At 40.6% G+C, this 25,701-nt stretch overlaps 1 long non-coding RNA gene and 1 pseudogene across 1 annotated transcript; both read right to left on the bottom strand.

Annotated features, from left to right (window-relative positions):
• Positions 1–606: 606 nt before the first annotated feature.
• Positions 607–20,794, bottom strand: LOC118683098 (uncharacterized). Its single transcript, XR_004978929.2, has 3 exons — positions 20,580–20,794; positions 1,094–1,360; positions 607–917 (listed from the first exon to the last, which is right to left on the bottom strand). It is a non-coding gene; the product is annotated as an uncharacterized lncRNA (long non-coding RNA).
• LOC138856426 (uncharacterized) lies at positions 11,020–12,765 on the bottom strand (annotated as a pseudogene).
• Positions 20,795–25,701: the final 4,907 nt, after the last annotated feature.

The following is a 25,701-nucleotide window of genomic DNA, read 5'->3' on the forward strand; positions in this document are numbered from 1 at the left end:
TTTTGTGAATAACACCCACCAAAAAAAAACGAAATTATTATTTCGATGAACTCGTTGCAGCTACACCCATATTTACCGACAGATATTATTTTTCCAATAACTCTCATGTTTTGGATCCAATAATTAGCAAGAGTCATGCAAACCAGGACATCTTCGTGGCAATGCCATAACATAGGTTTGATCCTTGAGATTTGTTCTAAAAGGACATGGAACGAAGTTAGCAAATGCCTTCATAGGAAATCTGTGATATAGAAATGAGTTTTATTTTGAGATATTTATGATTTGTATTTATATATTATTTTTGCTCAAAAATAATGATTATATAAAATTTTTATTATTCTGGTGGGATTTGGGAATGTTTCTAATTGCATAATTCTCCAAAATTTGTTTCAAAAATATTGTTTTTAAATACTTTATGAATACCTACCTTTCTAAGAATATGTACTTCGTTAAATATTTTTTTATTGAAAAATTATTTTTAAGAAGTTTCAAATTACATTGATGTATTAATATGATTAAACTATTGATTATAATTGTCCCTTAGAGCTGCATTCTTATACGTTGATAATTAGTTTTTTAGATCCATCAAACTTGCTATAACATAGGATTATTGTAATTTCACGACAAACGTTTAAATGAATCGAAGTCTACTAAACATAAGGATTCTTAATTTGAATGTTTTCCATTTCTGTAAGTATAATGTTACGAATTATTGCTCAACTGAGCATTTGAGCTATTTGAGCAATGTGCCAAATAAAGCACTAAACAGTGCTTATCAAAAATGTAAAATCATAGCTGTCACTTGTGTATTTTACCCCAATTACGGTTGAAGCAATTCAGCTTCAGATTCACCTTACTCTTGTTTGGTATTTCGAGCTTCAGCTATTTTCAGTCGAAGTTTCATTGGTGTTGCCAACCTAAAAAATGAAGATTTGACAGCTAATTAAAAAACTGAAAATTTTTAAACGTAAAATCAAAACAATTAAATTCAGATATTGCTTGTGAACAGGAGAAAAATTAATAAAATGAACATTAGTGGCTAACACACACACACACCACACCAATTCACATCCACGTTACCACACCTACTTACCATACATTCCACATCACTACACCATGCACCAACACGCACACAAATACAACTTAACCACGATCACACCACCATGAGGACATCAATATATAAGGGACTAGAAGAAGGATACCGCTGGCTTTTTAGCATTCGATTCGGTTACGACCACATCTCTCTATTCGAGCACCCGCCACTTCACTTCGCTTTCTTTCTTTGTACGAACGGTGAATGAAATCAAAATTGCTTTATTACCTAATTTAATTATGGTCCTTCGAGCCCTAGTGGATGGCACTATGGGGTACAAATAAAATAAAATTAAAAAAAAAGAACAAACAGTGAAAACAAGAACCGGTGCATTTTTTCAAAAAAAAAACAAGTGCAGTGACAAAGTGTACAAAAAAAAAAACCCAAAACGATGCAGTTACAGTTAGTGGGAAAAAAGTGCAGTGTAATAGTATAAAGAAATAAATACATATATATGTTCTATATAAAAAAAACATATAAAATCAAAAATTACTTCAGCACAAAAACAAAGGGCGCGAAACCAAAAAACAAAAAAATCTAAAGGCGGCGCGAAACCCAAAAATACACAAAAAAATATTAATCAAAAACGGGCGCGAGACTAAAAACAAAATATATAACAGCCAGCAACAAAAAACACACAGGAAGAGAGCTGCACAACAGGCATCAGGATAGCTGGCGTGAAGGAAGTTGGGAAAGAAGGGAAACCCAAAAAACCCTCAAAAATAAAACCTCGTACATTCTCCCCAAAACCCCCTTGAGGCCAGACAAAGTGAGTGTATCGTTTTCATTTTTCTTATTAATTATATATGTATGTTTGTGAATCCTGTATACCATTAAAACTAGGAAAATCCGTTTTAACAGTTTGAAACCACGGGTACAGGAAACGTTAACGGAAAATACATAACAAAAAAAACGGAACTAAAAATTTAAGTACTATATACTTATAATTTTTCCTAACGTTAACGGAAAGTTTTAAAAAACCGATACATAAAAAACCAAAAACCGGATGAATATAGTTATATACATATATATAATACTTATATTTACACATATACTTGTATGTATATATATATATATATATATATTATATTAACAAATTATTGATTGCCTAAACTTATGTGCTTACATTTGTATATATATATACACACAACAACCACAAAATAAAAAATAAAAATTCAAGTATTTACTTGCAAAGAATTTCCGGCAGTACCACTTAGGCTTAATAAAGCAATAAGCAGGGCTGCGTAACAAAACACACACACACACCCCATATACAGTAGGTACAAATACATATTTTTATTTCATTTAATTATTTAAATATCGATTATTTTAAAACTAATTAAACGGTGCGGTTAAATAGCAACAAAAAAATAAATAATTCCATAATAAAAAAATTTTTTTTTTTGCTAAAATAAAGCTAAAAAGAATAATATAAAAATTTCTCAACTAAAAATGCTTCGAAGTCCTTTTTGGCAAATATCCCGCAATACCCCTTTTTCATTGGCAAACATTTCAGCACAATAATTCGCGTATACCTAGGTACAAAGTGCATTGATCTTCAACGAGCTCTCAATTGCTCAAGTACATACATAAATACATATCTACAAGTCCACGCATTAGGGTGTACCTACATAACCCTACATAAGGACATAAAAACGATAAATAAATACAAGTTCGATTGTTAATAAATTCAAAAATAAATACGACCAGTAATTGTAAAAAACTAAATCCCCGTATTTAAGAAACTTAATTCGAATTAAAAACTCTTATTAACTAAAATACGAAAGCTAAACTTAATTTTGTCGAAAAAAAAGAAAAAACAAAAATCTCTATTTACTTAAAAGAGTTTCGTTATATACAAGCACGTACAACGTTCAAAACGACCTCAATAGAAGCTTCAATAGACCCTAAACCAGAACTGTGTACATTAGGACATAAACTTAAATCTTGCGATAAATTCAAAAAATTAAATATTGTCGATAGGACCAATTTTGTGAGAACAAAAAAACTTTGCACAAACTGCTTGTCACGTTCGCATACTCTAAAAGAGTGTGAAAGCAAATTCAATTGCGTTTATTGTCATAAACGACATCATTCTATGCTTCATATAAATATTTTTTCCAGTTCACCCCCAAACAGCGCAAATATGAAAAGAGCCACGGGTTTAGTTACAACAGCAAACCCCGAAGTGCGAAATCTCGAAAATTGCCAAGAAGCACCATGCTGCTCAGGGGCACTAAAAACTCAAACGCTACACAGCGAAAACCAAAGTAGGGTACTACTACCCACAGCAGTCGTCTCCATCGAACACCGAGGAGAGCTGTTTAAACTTAGGGCCTTAATAGACCAAGAATCACAACGATCTTTCATAGCGTCTAGGGCACAAAATAGGTTACAACTGCCAACAAAACAAGCCAACTTTGAAATCACGGGACTGGGCGGAAGAGTAGTCCAAAACTCAAACAAAATCTGTCCCATTACCCTAACTTCCCTCAAAGCGGATAAGCGCATTAAAGCAGAAGCTATTGTCTTACCGCAACTTACAAATATGCCTCCAAGCTATTACATAAATAGCAAGCATTGGCAAAAGGTTTCACACCTAAAGCTAGTAGATCCCAACTGCAACACTCCCGCTCAAATAGACCTTCTATTAGGCAGTGATCTCATACCACAGATAATACTCGAAGGTATTGAGAAAATTTCAAATACACTATTGGCACAAAATAGTATTTTCGTTTGGATCCTAAGTGGACTAGTTACGGAACCAGTTACAGCCATGCCCACTCAGGTTGAGGAAATCTCAAACGAATACCTCAATTCACAATTAAAGAAATTTTGGGAGTTAGAAGAACTCCCCCCTATATCAATTACAACCCCAGAAGATCAGTATTGTGAAGACTTTTACAAAGCCACAACTACTAGATCAGATAATGGTCTGTACGTCGTACAACTACCACTAAAACAACAATTTCCCAACACAATCGCCTTAGGTCACTCTCGCACCTCTGCAATACAGCAGTTTCAAAGTATGAAAAAAAACCTACTTAAAAAATGCGAACTCAAACCAGTATATGATAGTGTGTTGGAAGAATATCTCCATTTAGACCACATGGAGGAAGTAAGTCCATGGGAAAAAATCATCAACGGCAAATACTATTAATTTTACTTGCCGCATCATGCAGTGGTAAAACCAGACAAAGAAAACAACTAAAGTAAGAGTTGTCTTTAATGCATCAAGATCCACCATCATGGGGAATTCGCTAAATGATATCCTATTTACGGGACCACAAGTGGTAAAAGCCCCTCAACCTAACATCTTAAAGGACATACCTAAAGAAAATCTGTTGGACACTAAATTCCTTAAATTCGAAAAGGAAAGTACAACAAAAACTCTGGGGATCCAATGGAATGCGATATCTGACCAGTTTTTATACACTACAGAGTTAATATCAGCATTATCCGCTACTACAAAACGCCATATTTTATCCTCTGTGGCAAAACTTTTCGATCCCGCAGGATGGCCTTCGCCAATTATGATACAAGCCAAAATCCTAATACAAGAATTATGGTTAGATGGAACCGACTAGGACGAACAAGTAAAACCACTTCGTTTAGAAAAGTGGTTCCAGTTTGCGAGCAATCTAAATGATATCACACAGATACAAATCCCGCGATGGGTAAATTATGCCCCAGAGCACAAAGTCGAACTATACGGCTTCTGTGACACTTCTGAAAAGGCATATTGCGCAACTATATATGTTCGCACATAAAGCGACACTGCGACCACAAGTCACTTACTAGTTGCAAAAGCAAAAGTGGCTCCTTTAAAAACAATAAGTCTACCACGACTTGAACTATGTGGCGCGCTACTACTAGCCAAACTAGAATCCATGGTGCGAATGCATTTAAACATATAAAAATACAAATTATATGTAGTTCGATTGCGAAATTGTATTAGCATGGTTAGAAAAACCATCATTTGCATGGAAGACGTATATTTTCAATCGAACGTCTTGAATACTTGACCTAGTAGGATCAGCCACTGTGCGACTCGTAACTTTTGCTGACAATCCTGCTGATCTACGTACAAGAGGATGCAAACCCCTGCATCTTGCCACCACCACCCTCTGGTGGAATGGCCCCCCATTGGTTAACAGAATCTCCCGATTCTTGGTCACAATCACCCATGCGCAATATAATTGCCCCAGAAAGTCGAAAAATCGACTCTTTTCACACAACAGTGGATGATACCGACATCCTCGAACGATTTTCATCGTTACTCCGAGCCCTCAGAGTAATCGCTTATATGCTCAAGTTCATAGAGCGTTCCTCGACACGAAAGGTCTTCTTCGTGTGAATGGTCGGCTTGCCAATTCAAGCCTATTATATAACGAATCCCATAATTGTACCAGAGAAGTCTCGACTCGCCACATTACTCATCAATTATATCCACATATTAATGCTTCATGCCGATCATCGCGATGCGAACACAGATTATGGCAGCACTTCCTCCGGAACGCTGCAACTTTGCTCTGCCTTTCTCCATCACAGGGGTCGATTTTGCTGGGCCTTTTCAAATAAAGGCGTCCATGATAAGGTCTCCCACTCTGATGAAAGGCTATGTGGCTGTTTTTGTCTGTTTTACGACAAAAGCGGTGCACCTTGAGCTTTGTACTAGTCTTACGAAGGAGGCTTTCCTTCATCATTTGCCCGCTTCGTCGGTCGACGCGGCTTTCCATTGAAGATAATGAGCGATAATGGTAAAACATTTATCGGCGCTCAAAGAGCCACCGAAAAGCAATTTGTGCAATTTATCAAACAAATCTCGCCTGAGATTGTACAAAAGTACGCGCCCCAAGGCATTAATTGGCAATTCATCCCCCCAAGCGCTCCTCATATAGGTGGTTTATGGGAATCAGCTATAAAAAGCTTCAAATCCCACTTCAAAAAGTAGCTGGAAATTACAAATTAAATTACGAAGAATTCCCGACATTATTAATTCGAATTGAAGCCGTTCTCAATTCACGGCCTCTTACAATCCTTTTGCAAGATCCCTCCGATTTCACAGCCTTAACTCCAGGGCACTTTCTCAAAGGAACACCCATTCTGGCCATACCTGAGCCAGGCGTGGAGTCGCTATCCTTATTAAACCGCTGGGAAAGAATTAAAATTCTCCATCACGATTTCAGCCGCCGATGGAAAGAAGAATACATAAAGGATCTACATAAACTATACCGTTGGAAGACTCATGAACAAGCACCAAAACTTGGAGATTGTGTCATCATCCATGATGATTGTCTACCTCCTACCGAATGGCGGCTTGGGCGCATAGAAAAGCTACATTACGGCTCCGACGGTCACATACGAGTGATTGATCTTCGTACACAAAGCGGAATGCTAACCAGACCGCTCATGAATGTGCTTTCTACCAACCGCAGATATAAAGGAAAAAGCAAATGATAAACGATAAACCGATCATAATCCCGAAAACGCAATCGTGAAACTATGCTTTCTCCCAACCGCCGGTAATAGCGACACAGCAAATCGCAAACAATCAGCCGATACTACCGCAATACAATAAAATAATCAAATCAAGAAGCAAAAAACCGAAAAACTCGTTAATAACCCTTAAAAATAACAAATAACTAATAAAAAATGGTCGATCAATACGATGAAACATTCATACCACATAGCGTGGCACGATCATTCATATCCTTTATATTAGTTCCTCGTGGTAGCACGCGACCTTCACCGACGCTACCATCACTGCCTTCAGAGGCACATCGTATAGGATGTCCCATATGTCGGCGCCCACACCGCCTGCAACATTGTGGGGTTTTTTAGAAGTATGCGACCGTTGCAATGACAGCAAGTTGCCCAGGCACACGGCACTGTCTAAACCGCCTATCGCACACGCATGGGACTCAAGAGTGTGAGTCCACGGGTCTGTGCCAAATTTGCAGCAGACCACATCACACGCTACTTCATCGTCCTCGAGGCGCGACATCGGTCGGCCACCTACCCTTCGAAGCCGCGCAACAGGACCTCAACCCTCAACTCGTGCGGTACACCCGCGGAATGTAATAGCCTAGACCGTAACCACGTCGTTCCACGGGTCTGAGCAACGTTGTGGCAACGCTACAACAGCTGCAGTGACTACTAGGCTAATCATTTGCCTAGGGGGGCCGGGATGGCTAAATGACCACTCAATCCCCCCTCACCATAAGACACTGTTAGGTTAGGTTAGGTTAGGAGGTCGATCCCAGAAGGGATCCCAGCTGATGGACAGCTTAAGACGCCAGTCCGTTGTGATACCTACGACTCCTATAGTCCGGATCAAAAGACCCTTACAAGTCGACAAGACGTCTTGTGCTGACTACAAACTTGTTAAGACGGCCAATATCCATTACGGATAGGTATTCAGGACCGCCAAACGTGTGATTGCCGAGATATTTCAATCGCAGCCTAGCGAATGCCGGACATTGGAGGAGAAAGTGCTGGGATGATTCCACCTCGCCCTCCTCCATACAACTTTGGCAACTGGCATCGGGTAGTTTACCAAGCCGTACCGCATGAGTGCCCATTGGACAGTGTCCAGTGAGAACTCCTACAATAGCGGCTAGATGCACTTTGCTCAGGGACCGACCCCGACCCCGACCTCCTGCGATCCACTCTTGGCTAGAAGGATCTCGCGGTCGCACAGGACCTAGTCGTCGACCAACGTCTGCTGAGTGCACGCAAGGTCCATTGATCCAAAGTTAGAGCGCAGGACGCTAACGGAGATCCAACCCGATCCCATTCCGATGTGAGCGGGGCAAAGGTGCCCTCCCTGGCTAGCTCATCGGCTTTGCAGTTTCCAGCGATTCCGCTGTGACCAGGCACTCAAACGAGCCTGATGTTGACATAGCCAAACGCTACCTCTAAAGAGGACAGACACTCCTTGACTAGCTTTGATTGCACGGTACGCGCGCTCAAAGCTAGTATTGCTGCCCTATTATCAGAGTGAATGCTCACTTCTACAAACGAGGCTGCACTACGCAGCAGTACCTCTACCGCCGCCTTAATAGCAGCCACTTCCGCCTGAAAAACACTACAGTGATCCGGTAGCCTGAAGCTAAGACTGACGGAGAGCTCCTTACAGAAAACCCCCCCCTCCAACCTTCCCTCCTAGCCTCGATCCATCCGTGAAAAAGCTCACCGCGCCTCTTCTCCAACGGCTTCTTCCCACCCACATCTCCCTCGTTGGGATATGAGCGGAGAAGGATCCGCCTCGAGTGGCTACAGTGACGCAGTGATCTATATTTTCCGGGATGCCGCTGAAGGAGGAAAGAATTTCGGAGTGCCCTTGTTCGGACCTCTTCAAAAGCCCAGCTTCCCTGAGCCTTTGAGCACACTTCGCGGCAATGCACCTACCGGCAATGTCCACAGGTGCTATGTTTAAAATAGCATTAAGAGCTAGTGTCGGTGTGGTCCGCAGTGCACCGGAGATTCCGATGAGCGCCGCTCTTTGGACCCTTTCAAGCTTTTTAGCCAGTGTGGTCCTCTCGAGCGCCCTCCACCAGACGAACACACCATAGAAGATTATTGGCTTAACTACGGTTTCGTAGAGCCAGAACACCACCTTAAGTGAGAGTCCCCAGCTTTTCCCAATAGCCCCTTTGCAGCAGTATAAGGCGACTGAAGCCTTCTTAACTCTCTCCTCTATATTTGGTCTCCAGGAAAGTTTGCTATCGAGAATGAGCCCTAGGTATTTCACTTTCTCAGCAGGCTGAAGAAGTGAACCCCCGAAGAAAGGGAGAGGCACATTTGGTATCTTATACCTCCTGGTAAATAAAACCAATTCGGTTTTACTTGGGTTGACGGCTAAGCCGCTTCTATTCGCCCACCTAGATACCACGTTCAGGTGCCCTTGGGTGAGCTCGTAAACGGTATTCAGGAACTTTCCCTTAACCATAAGAACCACATCGTCAGCGTATGCTGTCACCCGACAGCCTTGCGTCTCGAGTTCTATAAGTAGGTCGTTAACCACCATTATCCAGAGCAGTGGGGAGAGTACTCCCCCCTGCGGAGTTCCCCTATTCACTTTTCTGGTGGCCTTGGCACCACCCCACTCCGCTGCGACAGTTCTGTCGCAAAGAAGACTAAAAATAAGGTGCTTGAGGTTAGATTTCACCTCAAACTTTTCGAGGGCTTTAACCACTGCCTCTGGTCGCACATTGTTGAAGGCCCCCTCGATGTCGAGGAAGGTGCCCACAGCAAATTCCTTGTGCTTGAGAGCTATCTCCAGCCATGACACTACATCATGCAAAGCAGTGTCGACTGACTTGCCTTTGATATATGCATGCTGCGCCCGTAACAGATTACCCCTCGGTATTCTGCTCCTAATGTACAGATCCATAAGCCTCTCCAGTGTTTTAAACAAAAACGAGGATAGGCTGATGGGTCTGAAATCTTTCGCACAGACGTGAGAGCTTTTGCCGGCCTTCGGAATGAAAGCAACCTTAACCTGTCTCCAGACCTTTGGGACATGGCCTAATCTGACGCAGTTCGCGTAGATAGGGGCCAGCCAGCTCAATGACATCTTGATCATGCGCTGCAATTGCGCAGGAATAATGCCATCGGGCCCCGGGGACTTAAAGGGCTTGAAGGATTTCAGCGCCCAAGTAAGGCGACGATCGTCCAGAAGGTCCAAGAAGGCTGTACAGCCCTCCTGCAGCTCCCCCAGTGATACTTCTTCAGCAGAGTGACTTAGTGGAAAATGAGCATCCAGGAGTAGTTTCAACGACTCCTCGCTACTCGTTGTCCAACTACTATCTGCATTTTTTAGATACCCCATTGGAGTAGGGTTTTTTGCAAGAATGCGCCTAAATTGTTAGGACTCATGACAGCCCTCTACCCTACCGCAGAAGGCTCTCCAAGAAACTCTCTTGGCTTTCTTCAACTCGGACTTGTAGATGGCCAGTCCGGCCTTGTACAACGCCCAGTCGTCGCCAGAGCCGCTTCTACGGGCTTTGTTGAACAATCTTCTGCTCGAAGATCTGATCTCCGTTAGCTCCGATGTCCACCAAGGGGGTTTCCCTTTGATTTTCTGAGTTCTCAGAGGACAGGAGCTGTCAAGAGTAGTTCTACTAACAGAGCTGAAAATCTCGACGAGCTCGTCAACCGCATCCGCCGATAGGATCGAATCCCTGTCGGGTGCGGGTGGCAGAGCTGATCGAAGCTTCCTGCAGTACCGGACCCAGTTGGTATTCCTAAAATTTCTATAGATTTTGAGTTCCGGGCATGAGGCTTTCAAGCTGAGAGAAATATATCTATGATCCGGGAATGAATGGTCGTCTAGAACCCTCCATTCCGAAATTAAGGGAGCGATTTCCCTAGAGGCTAGCGTAATGTCAAGGACTTCCGCCCTGCTAGCAGTAACAAAAGTAGGGCTGTTCCCCCTATTACAAATAGAAAGATCTACTCTACAAATAAAATCAAAGAGTGACTCACCTCTTGTGTTAATGTCCGAGCTCCCCCAGACGGTGTGCCTTGAATTTGCATCCGAGGCTATTAAGACACCGGCTCCTTTGCGCCTGGCCTCTGCCAGGGCTCTTCTCAGCAGGTTCGGGGGTGGCTCCACCTCGTCGTCGTGCGGCATGTAGGCTGAGAACAGCCAGAGTTCTCCAGCGCTGTCCTCCAGTCTAGCAGCGACGACGTCCTCGTTGCTGAAATTATGTAAAAGAAAAACGTTAAGTTCGTTTCTGATCACCAAGCAGGCTCTGGTTCTACCTGTACTGTTTGCGGCCAGGAGTTTGTGGCTCTTTGTCCTTAGACCAGAGATACCGTTGCTGCTCAGCCACGGTTCCTGGATAAGGACAACGTCGGCTTCATCCCGTCCTAGACGAAGCACTAGATCGGCGGAGGCCGCCTTCGAGTGCTGGAGGTTAATATGGAGGATCCTCATCCTCCAAACTCCTCTCCAGCACTGCGAGTTCCGCACCTTCATCCGTACTATCGACCCCAGCAGCCTCAAACAGACGGTCGAGACTGAAAACGGATCCATCATCGACTGACGATCCGCCCGCCGTGCTCACCGTATACGAGAGGATGGGGTCGATATCCATTTTAGAGTGGGTCGCTCTCCCACTCTCTTCCACCTCAGCTGGTGGCGACAGGCCATCAGCTCTGGCTTCATTTGGGAGAATCCTGAGGACGACCCTCTCGAAGCCATAGCTTATGGCCCCCTTTGCACTGCTGAGAGGAGCGAGGGACTCCTTATTTAGGAGTATCAGCACTCGCCGATATGGTTGCTTGGTCCTCTCCAGCCTGACCACCTTCCAGTCCTGGGTGGGAAGAGATGGATTGCAGTACCGCAATATCTCTTCAATTTCGGTCGGGGTGGAGGGTTCGGCCGGAAGCCAGACACGAGCACGAGGTCGCATCGGAAGATCCGATTTGGCCACCGCCTCGAGCCTTGCTCCCTTCCATACTTCCCCCACCCTGGCTACCGCTTCCTTATAAAGGAATGCCGACCGTTCGTCGGCACACCTTACAAGTTTTTGTAAGCCGAGATTCCACCCGGCACTTTCACATCTAGGGGGTGGTCCAGGGCTTCCCCTGACCACCTTCATGAACACTGCGGAGATAGCAGCCGCTACCCGCTTGCACTCTTCATGGGAGATGGCTCCATCTCCCCTGCTGCTGTCGTATACCCCGAGCTCAATTGAGCTGGCGAGTTTAGCGATTTCGCTAAACATCGGTGCCGCTCCGACTCGAGGCTTCTTACCGAGGGAGGATTCCCCCTCCTGCGACCTCTGTCGCTTCATCGACGCGGGGGCTACGCTCGACCCCCTTTTCCCGACATTGACGTCGCTTAGCACCCTTTTGGCCCACTCAAGTGTGCTAGCATGCTGATCAGTTTTCTGGTCAGCCTGCTTGCCACCGTAGCGCTCCAAAATCTTAGTAGCCAGCCGACGGTCCTACTTCAGCTTTTTAGCTGTAGTCTGGCGTTTCCCCCCGGAGCCCTTAGCTTTCACTGAGGACCCCGCGCCCCCCATATACTTAACAGAGGTTCCTCTGCTAGTGCTAGCGATTCCGCCGCGCACTTCTGCCCTGCCTAAGGTGTCCGTCGGCAGATTCCTGCCCACTCCACCCACGTTACCGCCCCTAGCGATGGTAAGCCGGTCACCTCCGGAATTATTCTTCTCACCCTTCGGCGGAGACGGTTTCGTCCCCATCGGTGAGGATGCCCCCCCCGGGGAACTGTCCACTTTTGAAGAGGTCGATTTCGACCCGCTTCCTCCCTCGTCCTTGTTTAAGTTTTGTTGTTGTTTTGTGTTCATTGTAATTGGGTCCCCACTCAGAGCCGCTATCCGTCTCCTGGAAAGGTAGTCGCCTTTAAATGGTCCCAAGGTTGTCTCGGTTACGAGGCCAAGGCGAGGGTTGACGCACGCCCTTATGAGGCAGTGCGTTCAGAGCCGACCAACGCAAAGAAGGAGTCATCTCAACAAACACCTACCACACCAACTTAATGATGACAGGAGGGGAACACACTCTGAGGCCTGCCATGGTTTTAACGGGACGGAGGCGGCCTTGGTATTAGCCCATCAGCCATTTCTGCAGGGTGTTACCCCTACATACTCAGGTGACAGAATACCACCACCACCAGCCCAGGGTTCAAACCGATCCATCTAATAGTTAAGCTAAGTCCGTGTCGAGCAAAGGTCAAATCCGTAGGAGTTATAAAGGCCGTGAAGGCCGCAGGTCATTTAGCGTTACCCATTATGCACCGCGTGGAGGCGAACCTGCTCTACATCCCATAAGACACTGTCACACCACACCAATTCACATCCACATCACCACACCTACTTACCATACATTCCACATCACTACACCATGCACCAACACGCACACAAATACAACTTAACCACGATCACACCACCATGAAGACGTCAATATAGGTATAAGGGACTAGAAGAAGGATCCCACTGGCTTTTTAGCATTCGATTCGGTTACGACCACATCTCTCTATTCGAGCACCCGCCACTTCACTTCGCTTTTTTTCTTTGTACGAACGGTGAGTGAAATCAAAATTGATTTATTACCTAATTTAATTAATTATTTTTGATTTATATTACGATTACAAAAATGTTGAGGCCAAAACTGATGTAATGAGCATAAGAATAAGCCTTCGTGATCCCCCAATTCCATTGGAACTTTCTAACACCAAGTAAGCCATAGTTTTTTTGACTATTAAATGGCTTTTGAATAATGTTTGTTGCAGATTCATAAGTCGAAACACGGTTCCACGGTCCTATAATATTATTTTTGCTGTTTCCAAATTATAGCTTACCTCGTCCAGCTTCGGGATTTTTTTTGCGTTGTCGCTGTATATCGACCGCGTATTTTTAATGTAGTATATATTGGACCACGAAAATCTACGCCACATATGAGAAAGGGTCGTAGCGCTCGAAGTCTTTCGACTGGCAAATTTCCCATTATTTGGGTTTGCAACTTCGGCTTGTAATGAAAACAGTGTGTACAGTTTCTTATGGTTCTACTGCATGCTTCTCTTGCATTAATCAACCATATGCGTTCTCTAAGAATTCGCAACCAATGCTTTTGCCCCAGCGTGGTGATTTCGAAAGTGCAGGAACCGTAAATAAGTGTTAACGAAATGCAAATTTTTATTGAGTAAAAAGGGGAATTACGCATCGTATGGGAGGGGTGCATTTAATAGGCGACCTCCTACTCGGATTAATTTGAATGAAAGCGACACATCCTAGTACTCATGCAAAAACGGATTGAGTTTTGGCAAGTTTGCGGGTAGCGTGGTGCCTTTAGTCAGTTTTTGGATTTCATTCGCAAATTCTGAATGTTGGACCACCTGAACAATTTTCAAAAAACTCAAGTGTAATTCATCTGATGTCAGATCCCTTCCCACAGTAGGCAATTTTGGTCGTCTAATCCACCGTAATAAATATGCGACCAAACGAAGCAATTTTTGAGGAGAAGATATTTTTTCGATAAGGTCCATTAAAGCATTGTCTTTCACATTTGCAGCTAGTGTGAAAGTATTTTTCTTCTTCTCTAATGCTTCGTCTTCTGGAGAGAGCTGGAAGTGAGTGTTAATTGGTCACAAAGCGGCTTCTTCTACGAGGAACTGTGGACCGCCAAACCATATCGAATTATTCAATTCGTCCACGTTGCAACCCCGAGACACTTGATCCGCAGGATTTTGTTTTGTTGGCACATGTCGCCAATGTACTTTGTCAGTCAATTCTTGGATTTCGGACACTCTATTTGCGACAAAGGTTTGTAATGTAGATGGATGTGTTTTACCCAATGCAACACGATTTGAGAGTCTGTCCAAAATGTAATTTTCTCGAATCGTCGACTCAACATAGGCGCTACTCGTGACCATAATTTGGCAAGAAGATGTGCTGCTGAGAGTTCGAGACGCGGAAGAGACTTGGTCTTCAGCCACTCTAGACTTTGCAGTAAGCAGTATACATTAGACACCACTAGCAGATTGGCTTCGTATGTATATGCAGCATCCGTACGCTCTTATTGAAGCATCGGAGAAGCCATGTATTTGGCAGATAGCACTCGACTCTAGGTTTACGTACTGAGGAATGCTAATAGATGAAAGCTGCAGTAAGTTGGCTTTGAAATTTTCTCATCCCAATCTAGTTTTTGGATCCAAATCTCTTGCAATAAGATGTTTACTTTGGTGACTAGTGGGGCTAATAATCCAAGAGGAAAGGCTAGAAGAGACTGACAATATGTTTCGTTTAGTGGCTCGCAGATCATTAAAATTGGCATCTAAAACAAATCGAAACAAGTCTTCGGCAACCAATGGATTCCTAGTGTTTTAGTTGAGTTTTTGTCATTGAAGCTTAATGACTTTTCAGTGCAGTCACTGTCGAAAAAATTAGGGTGGTTCGAAAACCACTTCGTTTAGGTGAATCCGGCCGAGTTTATTATTTTAATTACCTCACTTCTTATAAGATCTAGAGACTCAAAATTTTCAGATCTTGTTAATAAATCATCAACATAAAAGTCTCTTTTTATGGCCAATGAACCGAGTGGATACTTAGTTATATTAGCATCGCTAAGCATTTGTATGTTCATGTAACCCAATGCTTTATACTCATTCATGAAGTCCAGATACATTTTACGAAGTTCTGGATCTTTCAATGTTCTTCTCTCCAGCGCATGAAACCGCCGAACTGCATAGGAGTGATCGAATAACTTACGGGCATTCTGACTTGAAGCCTTCCAGAAGGTAATACTTGAGTTGTATTAACGAAAAACTTTTCACAGTCTTTTTGTTATGGTGTGAATTTGCTGCCATTTGTTTCTGAAGGAAGTTTCTCCAGAGCCCAAAACTTTTGGACTACTGAATTTATTGACGTTAAGTCTTCTTCAGCTTGGCATAATGTGCTATTTGCTTCCGGAAGAGGACTTACACTACTGACGTATTTGCCAGACACAATCCATCCCAAAAGAGTTTTCTGTAGCGTTGGTTGATTAGGACCACTTTTAATTTAGCCAACAGTTAGCAGATCGAAAAAGGCTTCTGCACCCAATAACATATCAATCTTTTGGGATTTTTGGAATTCTGGATCCGCCAATTTAATATTGTGTGGAATTTTCCAGCCATTAACATTGATGTTATGGTCTGGATGATTTGCCGAAATACATCGCATAATCCAGAATTCCGCCGAAAATTCGAAACTATTTACCCGGGACTTAACAAATGCGTTTAATTTTGCCCCGACTTTCGTGTTGGAATTTCCAATTCCTATAATATTTAACGTCCTCTTTTGTCGTCTAATCCGCAATTTTTGGGCCAAATCCTCCGTCATAAAGTTGACTTGTGATCCTGAATCCAACAATGCTCTAGCGGGCAGGTATTCTCCACAGCTGGTTCTCACAAGAATAACTGCTGTTGCCAACATTACACGATCTGATACGCTTGTTGTATGCATGGCATGTGTAGTTGTTGTTGGTTGCGGAGGAGGTGCAACAGCAAGTGAAACGGGATACTGGTGCAGTAACGTATGGTGGGATCGATTGCACACGCAACATCGATCCGCCCTGCACTTGGAGACCGTATGTCCCTTACACAAACAATTTATGCATAAGGGTACCGATTTGGCAAACTCGAATCACAGAGAGAGTTTTGAAAGTGGGACAGGCGGTTAAATAATGGTGCTTTGATTTGCACTGCTGACAAGCCGGCTGCTTTGTATTTGCAGCAGCTAGAGCTGACTTCGTCCTGTCCATTTGGGATTGCTTAATGTGACTTGCGCTGGCTGCGACTATGGGTCTCGTCTTCAAACACGATGCTCCTTCTGCCGTCTGTTCAAAGTAGCTTCACAATCCTTCCACAATGGGAGCTTGTCGTTATCCAGATGTTCTTCCCACTTGAACCGAGTAATAGAGTCAACCTTTGTTATGACTATATGTATGATAATCGCATTTGTTATATGTTTCTCATCGCCCAACGATAGCAATGAGACATAAACAGCTGACACTTCATCGATCAACGCGCGCAATGAAGGTGCTGATAGCTTTGGGATAGTTGGCAGCTCAAAAAGTTTTAAATTGTATTGAAAAATATCAAACATTTATTATCGTAATCTTTTTTGAGACTTGCCAATGCCTTCGGATAATTTTCATCCGACATTTGAAATGCCTTTACCGTTCCCAAAGCTTCTCCAGATAGACAATTAACCAAATGGTTAAATTTTTCAATATCTGGGATATTTGGATCATTATGAACAAAACGTACAAACAAACTCATGAAATTTTTAAATTCCGAATATTCTCCCTTGAATTTCGGCAGATTCATTTTTGGGAGCCTTGAGCTGTGAGATGTTACAAAGGATGTTTCGGCAATAGACGTTCTATTTTTTGCTAAAATTGTTTTAATTATTGACTTGGTTTCAACAATTATGTTCTCCAACTTTCAATTCAATCCAATTTCTTCAATCTTAGATTGGCATTTCATGAATTTTTCACTATGTGAATTTAATATGTCGAGACGACATTCCAATTCGATTGGATCTAGAGACATAGTCTTCTCGAGAAGGCCCGTTTTTATGCGCAAAATGCTACTTTTCGCCACCGTCCTTTGACGCTTAAGGATTTTAAGTCGATCAACTCCTTACTTGAAGAGAGGTTGGCGATAGTTGGCTTTGGCTTGCTCATTTTGGCTTTTTTTAATTAAAATTCACGAAAAACAATAGAAGTTGGCACAGAAATAAATCTGAAATATTAGGAATCGATTGACGAAAAAGAAAAAAAATATCGTTTCCCAATTGTACGAAAAGCCAAACCAAAGATATGCAAAATGAGCAATAGCACTATTAAAATTTTTTTTTTTTTTTTGAAAGCGAGAAATTTTTTTTTTTAATTGATATTTTTTGGATAACCGAGAAAATTTGCCAAAAAACTGACCGAATTGTAAAGTTTTATTAAATTTCCAATTATAAAAATGTCGCACCTTAATGTTTTCGTATAAATAGGGACGCTACCGCAAATCCCACAATCCCTTAACTTCAAAATGAATATGCACATATACGTATTTGAATAGTATATAATATGTGTATAAAAGATGTATATAAAAAGTAGTGAATAAAAGGAAGAGCCAAAAACGGAAAGTGTGCACTTGCTTTTGTTTTATTATAATTTTTTTATTTATCTTTTTCTTTTGTTCGCACCACTTTCAGTAATTCGCACTCGTTACCTGTTGTGAATGCGTAGGCGGTTTGCCTGCGGGAAAAACAACTAACGTAGCGATGGCTTTTTTTTTTTTTTGCTTTTACCGAACGGCAATTTTGGGAACTTTTGTTTTTTTTTTTGAAACGGTCTTACCTCTGGTCTTTTCAGTTTTGCATGCATTCATAAAAATTCGCTTAATGATCATATAATATCAATGCAAACTTCTGAGCATAATATTCATTGAATGCTCAGCTCTGTTCACATGCCACGGTTAAGATTTCTCCTTCCGAGCTAGCTGTGGGGAAACACGCTCATCGTCGTATTTTGTTAGGTTTTGACAATTCACACGCTGGTCTGTAGTTGGACCTTCTCTATATTTTACATTCTCTGCTTATATCACAGTATACAGTAAATCAGCCATTGGCAGCAGTATGATTAGTTGACAGTGTATACATGAATGGGTTTGTATGTATAGGTAGTTTTCTCTCATTAACCCATAGAACGCACCTAGTTTAAAAAATCACTACCATTATTTTTATGTGCTTTTAATGTAAATTTTTGTCATAGAATAATTAAAAGATTTAAAATAAAACTCACCAATTTAAATAACAAAAAGTATTTGGTATATTTTGTTTAAATTTTTTTTTTTTAATATAATTTCACAGCAAAAAATTGGTAAATGTTTACTTTGGGTTAACACAAATGACAATTAGGAAAGAAAAATCAACCAATACAAACAAATAATTTGTCAAACAGGTATATTTACATTTATTGTTTTTCTTAGCTGATTTACTGTATACCGTGATTTATACGAGGTTATCCTAGGTGAAAGTGCGTTAGTGCTAACTCAAACTATTAAAGCTATGACTATGACGTGGTTAAAAGAAATAGAATTGGAAGAATTGGGACTGCCAACAAGCGAAAGAAAATCAGAGTTACAGATTTGTTTGATCTGACGTCTCGGTTTAAATAATGGTAAATTTAGCGACGAAGAATCGAGTGCTAGTCAGTATAAAGACGTGGGAACAGTGGGACCCATAGTATTTCTTCATTTACTGGTACAGACTCCATAGACGTTAATCAGTTGGCAATAGAATTTGATGATGAATGAATTAATTTGCAAATGTTTATTTACGCAAAAAAACTTTTAAGGAGTGCAGCTAAATTGTTCATTAGGAGCGTAAGTGGTATACATACGTGTTTGGTCGTCTTTAAAAATTATACTCATTGAAGACTTTGATGCAAACCTATCTTCAGCTGATATACACAATAGTTTAAGGAATGCTCATAAAAAAGTATCAAAATCGTTTCTTGAGTATTTATGCTGTTTAATTGAAATTAGGAAACATATACGAATTGATGATGAAAGTGTTATTGAATATTTTGTAAATGGTAACATATTTCAGATTGCAAATTAATAAAGTTCTTTTATATCAAGCCCGAAACATCAGTGTACTAAAAATCAGATATATATACATATATAAAAAATTCGGTCGACGCAATAACTTCATTCTAGAATTCCTCAAAATCAATCTGATATTCAGATGTCAAAGTAAATAGTAAAAGTGCTGGTAAAAATAACAAATGTTTCAAGTGTGGTGAAGGAGCACACATTTCCAGGCAAGCAATATCGCTGTTACAAGTGTAATAAGATAGGGCATCGTTTTTTTTTTATGCAAAGATTCATTGAGCAATGCAGTAAAGGCTCAAAGATATGTAAATGTAATAAGGGATGTGTACATTCAAAATAACAGTTTTTTGCGCATGAGTTGATACTGGAAGTGATCTTTGCATTATACGTTATGATACTTTAATGTTGCTTGATCAGGATATTGAATTAAGTAACGACAAAGGGCGTTTGGCAAGATTGAAGTATAGTGCTCTTATTACTTTAGGAAGTTGCGATATACCATCGAGATGAATATAAACAATATTAAACTCAATATAAATTTCCATGTAGTTATAGAAATATACTTTTGTTATTCTGCAAAAATAGACAGTAGTGTATTGGGAAAAATTGTCATGTTGGTAAGGGAAGTGAAGCAATCTTCGTTAAGAGATCTACTAATCCGAAACCTTTACAGAACCAAAGTGACGTGTTGACAGAATTTATAGTATTTGCTTGTCTATAGAAGATGAGAAAGAAAAAAGTTATATGATTTAAGTATTTAAATCATTTAAATAGAGAAGAAAAAAGTCCATTCGCTATGAAGATTATACTTACAGATGATATACCAGTACACTACACCTAAACGAGTACCCTATGTATATCAGTGTTTTATTGAAAATCAAGTTGGCCAATGGTTAAAGGAAGAAATAATATTATATATCAGAATACTTCAGAATATACTACGAGGTTATAAAAGTTGAGGACCATGAAGGGCCGCGAAAAACAATCACAGTGTCGGAATACATGAAAAATGGATCGGTATATTCTACAAGGTCTGGCGGATATTACTAAAAAACCAAAAATGTGTATATTACTAAAAAGTGCGACTCTATCAATCAAAATGAGCAACCTCGTCTGATTTTTAGTCTGCTTACGAACTTACTTAAATCAACATACACGCGCTTTTTATTACCAATATAATTCACAGTTTAAACCACTTTACAAAGTGAAATTTAAATGTAAAACAATATTAATAGATCGATTTTTTGAATAAAGAATAAATAAACAAATTAAATGTGTTTGGATTTATGAACCCCCATGTATATGTTTGTATATATGGGTCTGTGAATATAAATAGTCAACCTCCCTCTCGGATCTTCTTACTTATTTCTACACTTTTTTAATATTTCGTTTAATTTTACATCCCCAATTTTCTTTTCTTGTATTTTGCTCATAATTTTTATAAATAATAATATTATTAAATTTCAGTTCTTTTATATGTTCAATATTTTTTAAATGCTTTGTAACAATATCGTTAAATGTTAATTGAAAATTTGATAAGTTCAAACACTATTTGGATTAAATTTTTTTTTTGTATATTCTTGTTTGTTTTCAAAAGGTTCATTATAGATTCTTATTAAAAATAATCAAAAAAATTCCCGTCAGATTCGAATTTCTATCATCACTTTCTATTATCAATTATTATACTATGTGTAAAGTTTGTTCTTTTTAACAATTTTCAAATCGGTGTTTTCCTGATATGTTAGAAAATGATTATTTACAGAAATTATAGTCATGTATATTCGTTGGTTTTATCTACTTCTAAATACTTATCATTTGATAACGAAGCAATAAATTTAAGATCTATATTATAAAATGATTTCGGTATTTTTACTGCGATTATAATTAGATTTTCTTTATATGACATTGTACCAACATTGAGCATTTTTAATTTATAACAAGTAAGGAAGGGCTAAGTTCGGATGTAACCGAACATTTTATACTTTCGCAAAGTCAAATGGTACACTCGTTTGAGATTTCTTTGTGGATTGACTGATATTTTCGGTAGAAGGTCAACTATAGGCACTGGGGTCCACATATTTAGTACTTAGGGGCTTGAATAGTTTTGGTTCGATTTAGACAATTTGTGTCACAAGGTGGCCTTTTTTTGACCTGCTCGTAAGCATCTGTTCAATTAATTTTCTGAAAGGTTCAGAGATGTCCAGATCCTTAAGCGCACTCAATATGGCCCTAGGCTGGATATTATTGAAGGCTCCTTCTTTTTCTGTGGATTTTCCTTGAAGCTATTATTTGCCCAGCTTAGGTTGCTTTCTGACACTATGTTTATAGGAGTGTAGTATATTTCTGCTCCGCTGTTTTGAGTATACTCTATAGTATGGCTTTCACAGCTTCACCGATTGTGCCATTATGTTCCTAAGTCGAGACGCTTCCGCCGTGTTCTCGATATCATTACAAAAAGATATCCTAGAAGTTCTTTTTGATCTCTAAACTTCCTTTTTGTATGATCTAAGCAGACTCGTCTCGGGAAAGCTTAGTTAAATTAAACTACTTTGCGTTATTGGACAAGTCACTTCAAATGCTTGCCGTGAATCGATTTACGAGGATGTCGAGACCCTTCCTACTTTTGGGCTGAAACGGCGGAATCATAGGGATACGTTTTTCTCGTTTCCTGTTAAGTAGTTCTTCCGAAACAAGTGTGATATCTAGTACTTCTTCTCAGTTTCTTGTAACGAACGTTGGTTTATAGATGGTCTGCAGCATCGGCGTCCGACTTGTACGGTGTTATCCTCACTTTCGTGAATCCATTTGTTGTCGGTCTCTTGGCTGACGGCTTAGCCTCTCCAGCAGACCTCTGTCGCTTGGCTGCCTTTACTGGCGGTTACAACTTGAAATTTGGTAGGACTGCTCTTGCGCTGTCAATCGATGTTTGAAGCTCTTTCGTTAGCTCCTCTTTGGTTGGCGGTTGCATCTCTACTTTCTTCAGTAGGTATGCGACGCGTCGCTTCTCCGCATACTACGCCCTTGCCGGGTCCTAAATATTTAATGCAGGCCACTCTTTTGCAGATACACTTCCAGCAGCAGCCCCTTTGGCATCTCCCCCCTCCCCCTGCTTTGCAACCGTGTTTTGTCTGCAGGGTTTGGGTCTGGCTGCCTCTGGGGCTACTGCTTTTTGGGGCCAGCTTTAGCTTCTGCCCCTTGTGCTTGCCTTATCATCAGGACCAAGCTTCGCTCCTGTCCGTTTGCTTCATATTCATAGCAGGTCCCACGAGCATACTCCCCGCTACGCAAGTAAGGCTTTCTTATTACGGAGGGCGTCAGATATTCGTAAGATCCGTTCGAGACTGTGCTATTTAAGGACCTCCAGTCAGGTTGATCCTCGACACGAGTCGCATGACACCTTGGTCCAACGAACACACAGGTAAGAAGTTTGACCTTTCCTAACGACTACGGCTGGGGCTGACTGTCGCCAGCTCATCCACGCTTACGTCGTGAAATTGTGGTTTTTATTACCAGTCGGCACCCTCAGGGAGGGTTCAGCGGAAGATTTCTGCCGACCTAGCAGGAGCGTTAAATAATCCATGTAATTTCTTTGTCTTTTTTATTTACCTCCACTTGCCAATTTTACCACTTTTCTAATCAAGTGTTGAGAACCATTGTGTGCCTGACGATCAGCGATTCTAGGTAGTAGGTAACTGTCTTTCTTCGTTATTATCCATGGAATCTTCTTCAAGACCTATTTCGCAATTTATCACGGCCCATATCTCTTGACACTGCCCTAATAAAGCTCCTTTGGAGAGTTTGATTGGTAACTTGCACTCATTAAGTACTCTTACTGAAACACGTTTATCTTGTCTTGTCATAGCCAGGGGTTTGCCTACAAGTAAGGTTGGTCTAAATTCTTTTGTGGCCTCAACAATCCACAACTTGTTTGGCCAATAATCTTCATCTATTTCTGCGCAAATAACTGCTTTTGATGCTGGTGGAATCTGCTGGCTCTCTATTGTTATCACTTGTCTAACATTGAATTGTACATATTATCGTAACCGAACATAAGTGGCACTTCCATATTTGTAGAAGTCATAATCCTGTTCTCCTTGTCAATTTTGATTCCTTGATTCGGTAGAAAGTCTACTCCAATTATCACTTCGTCGCCGATATCTGCTTATATAAACATGTGTAACACGGCTGCCTTTCCAATTACGATCTCCCACGTTGCTTTTCCGAGAACTTGGGTATCTTATCCAGTTGCAGTACGCAACTTTGCCGATCGAATTATGGAATGTGATGCGCCCGTATCCAGAGTAAGTATTCGCTTTTTGCTACACATCCACTAACGGTAACGTTAAGCTTATTAGTGTAAGTAGGAGATTACGGGCATTTGTTTGCGAGAGCCAGCCCGTGCTCTTTTTAACTGGCTCAGTTTAGTTTAACGATTGGTTGGATTTGACATTTGCTTGATCTTCCTCAGCTTTGGTTCTAGCAGTTTATCGTCGATTCTGATTTGTTCTGGTATTCGTGTTCACCACAATACATATGCAAAAAAAGTAACTATACCTCTTGTGATTGTTACATTAATATATTAGACTACCGTTTTCATGTTTTTGATCACATTGAGATAATAATATTTTTCCTTCGATTAAGCTTATTTTTGTAATCTTTTTTTATAACATTTCGCATTGTAGCCAGATCAGATAAAACACTTCTTTTTAGGTATTTAAATTAGAACACCCAACATTTATTACAATAAAAATTTATTATACGAACACGGATGCGAATTCGTAGTTGCCAGAATGTTCTAGTGGCAAACTTTGCTAAAGACCTACTATACAAGGGCTGCCGGACTGTGCAGTAAACACAGTTCTAGTTAGAGTGCTGCGTTGTTGGAATTATAAAAAAGATACGTGTAAAGGCATTAAATTGCGACATTTATTTAACAATCCAGTGATCGAACTCAAGAGTGAGTTACAAGGTAGACGAATTTTTGGAGAAATTCGTTACAATATGTTGACCTTTTAATATTGACCACGACCGTTTGCGCTCGATGTTGTCGTATGTGACCCATTTTTCATCGCCAGTCACAATCCGCTTCAAAAACGGGACGATTTTGTTACGATTCAGCAGCGATTCGCAGATAGAAATTCGATCCATCATGTTTTTTTGCGTTAGTTCGTGTGGCACCCAAACATCGAGCTTCTTTTTGAATCCAAGGTTATGCAAATGGTTCCAAACAGTTTTCGGGCTTATCTTTAGTTCCTCAGCAATTAAATAAGTGCTCACGTGACGGTCTGTTTCCACTATTTCCATGATTTTATCGCAATTTTCGACGACAGGCCTCCCGACGGAACCTAGCAAACCACTTTTGTGCTACACGTTCGTTTGCAGTATCGGGCCCATAAACTAAATTAATTTCTTCAGCCGCTTTGGCTGCTTTTTCGCCTTGATCTTTGACGAGCGCTTACAATGTACTGAGTCAATCAATCGAAAAATTGTCATCTGAATAAACACGTTTTCAGCGCCGTATAGTATGACATGCTGCGACACGTAACACTAGTACTATGGACAATAACACCATCTCTTAGATAAAAACCGAACGAACTTTTTACTTTACCTAATATATGGAAAAACTATTAAAACCTTTTTTTATGATTTTATGGTATATTAAAACGACGGACTTTTGAACTTTCAACACTTAATAAAGTGATTTAAACTTGTTTGCTCTCAATTAATAAATGTTTTTTTTTATAATTTTCAATTGGGAATTAATGCTACGAGGCTCCACATCACCAAACGCTTCATCAGGTACATTAAAATTTCGCATTTTTTTAGTTTTCAATATATTATATATCTTAAACGGCGGCAACAAAATTTCGCCGTTCATGTGTGGTAGGATTTCAATCTGGTCGTTACAGTTAACTGTCAAAGTCGGGTAGGTAATTTACGATCTCGATTTCAAGTGACAGGAGAGTTATACATCAGTTTTCGACTTGTACGCAACCCGAGTAAAAAACTTTAAGATTTGCGCCAACATCCCTATAAGACGAAGGTAACCAATTTACTACTACACTTGTAAAGTTTCACCTCTACATATTTAAAGCTTCAAAGCTTTTTGTTTTTAAGTGGAAAATTCTGTTGTAAGAGTAGTAACATACATCAAACATAATTTCTTAATGTATGAGAAAGAGGGCCATATATAGACACTGAAAATTTTCCAGATATACCATTTTTCATCAACAACGACCGCCATTACTAAGATTTTATTTAATTCATTTGAGATTTTAATGCAAAAAACATACACCGCCGTGGAAGGTACTGAACATTATGATTTTCTGATTTCTGTGACCGCAATCGATCGAATTGGTTCTAGAGTGCCAGTTCATAGATTTGTCGTTTAGCCTGTGATATACATGCAATCTTCTGACAAATGTTAGCTCTTTTCGACTCTATGCTGGTCGTTAGGTTAGGTTACATTGGCTGATTGTAACGT

Source organism: Bactrocera oleae, chromosome 3 (genome assembly GCF_042242935.1).
Source record: "Bactrocera oleae isolate idBacOlea1 chromosome 3, idBacOlea1, whole genome shotgun sequence".
NCBI lineage: Eukaryota > Metazoa > Arthropoda > Insecta > Diptera > Tephritidae > Bactrocera > Bactrocera oleae.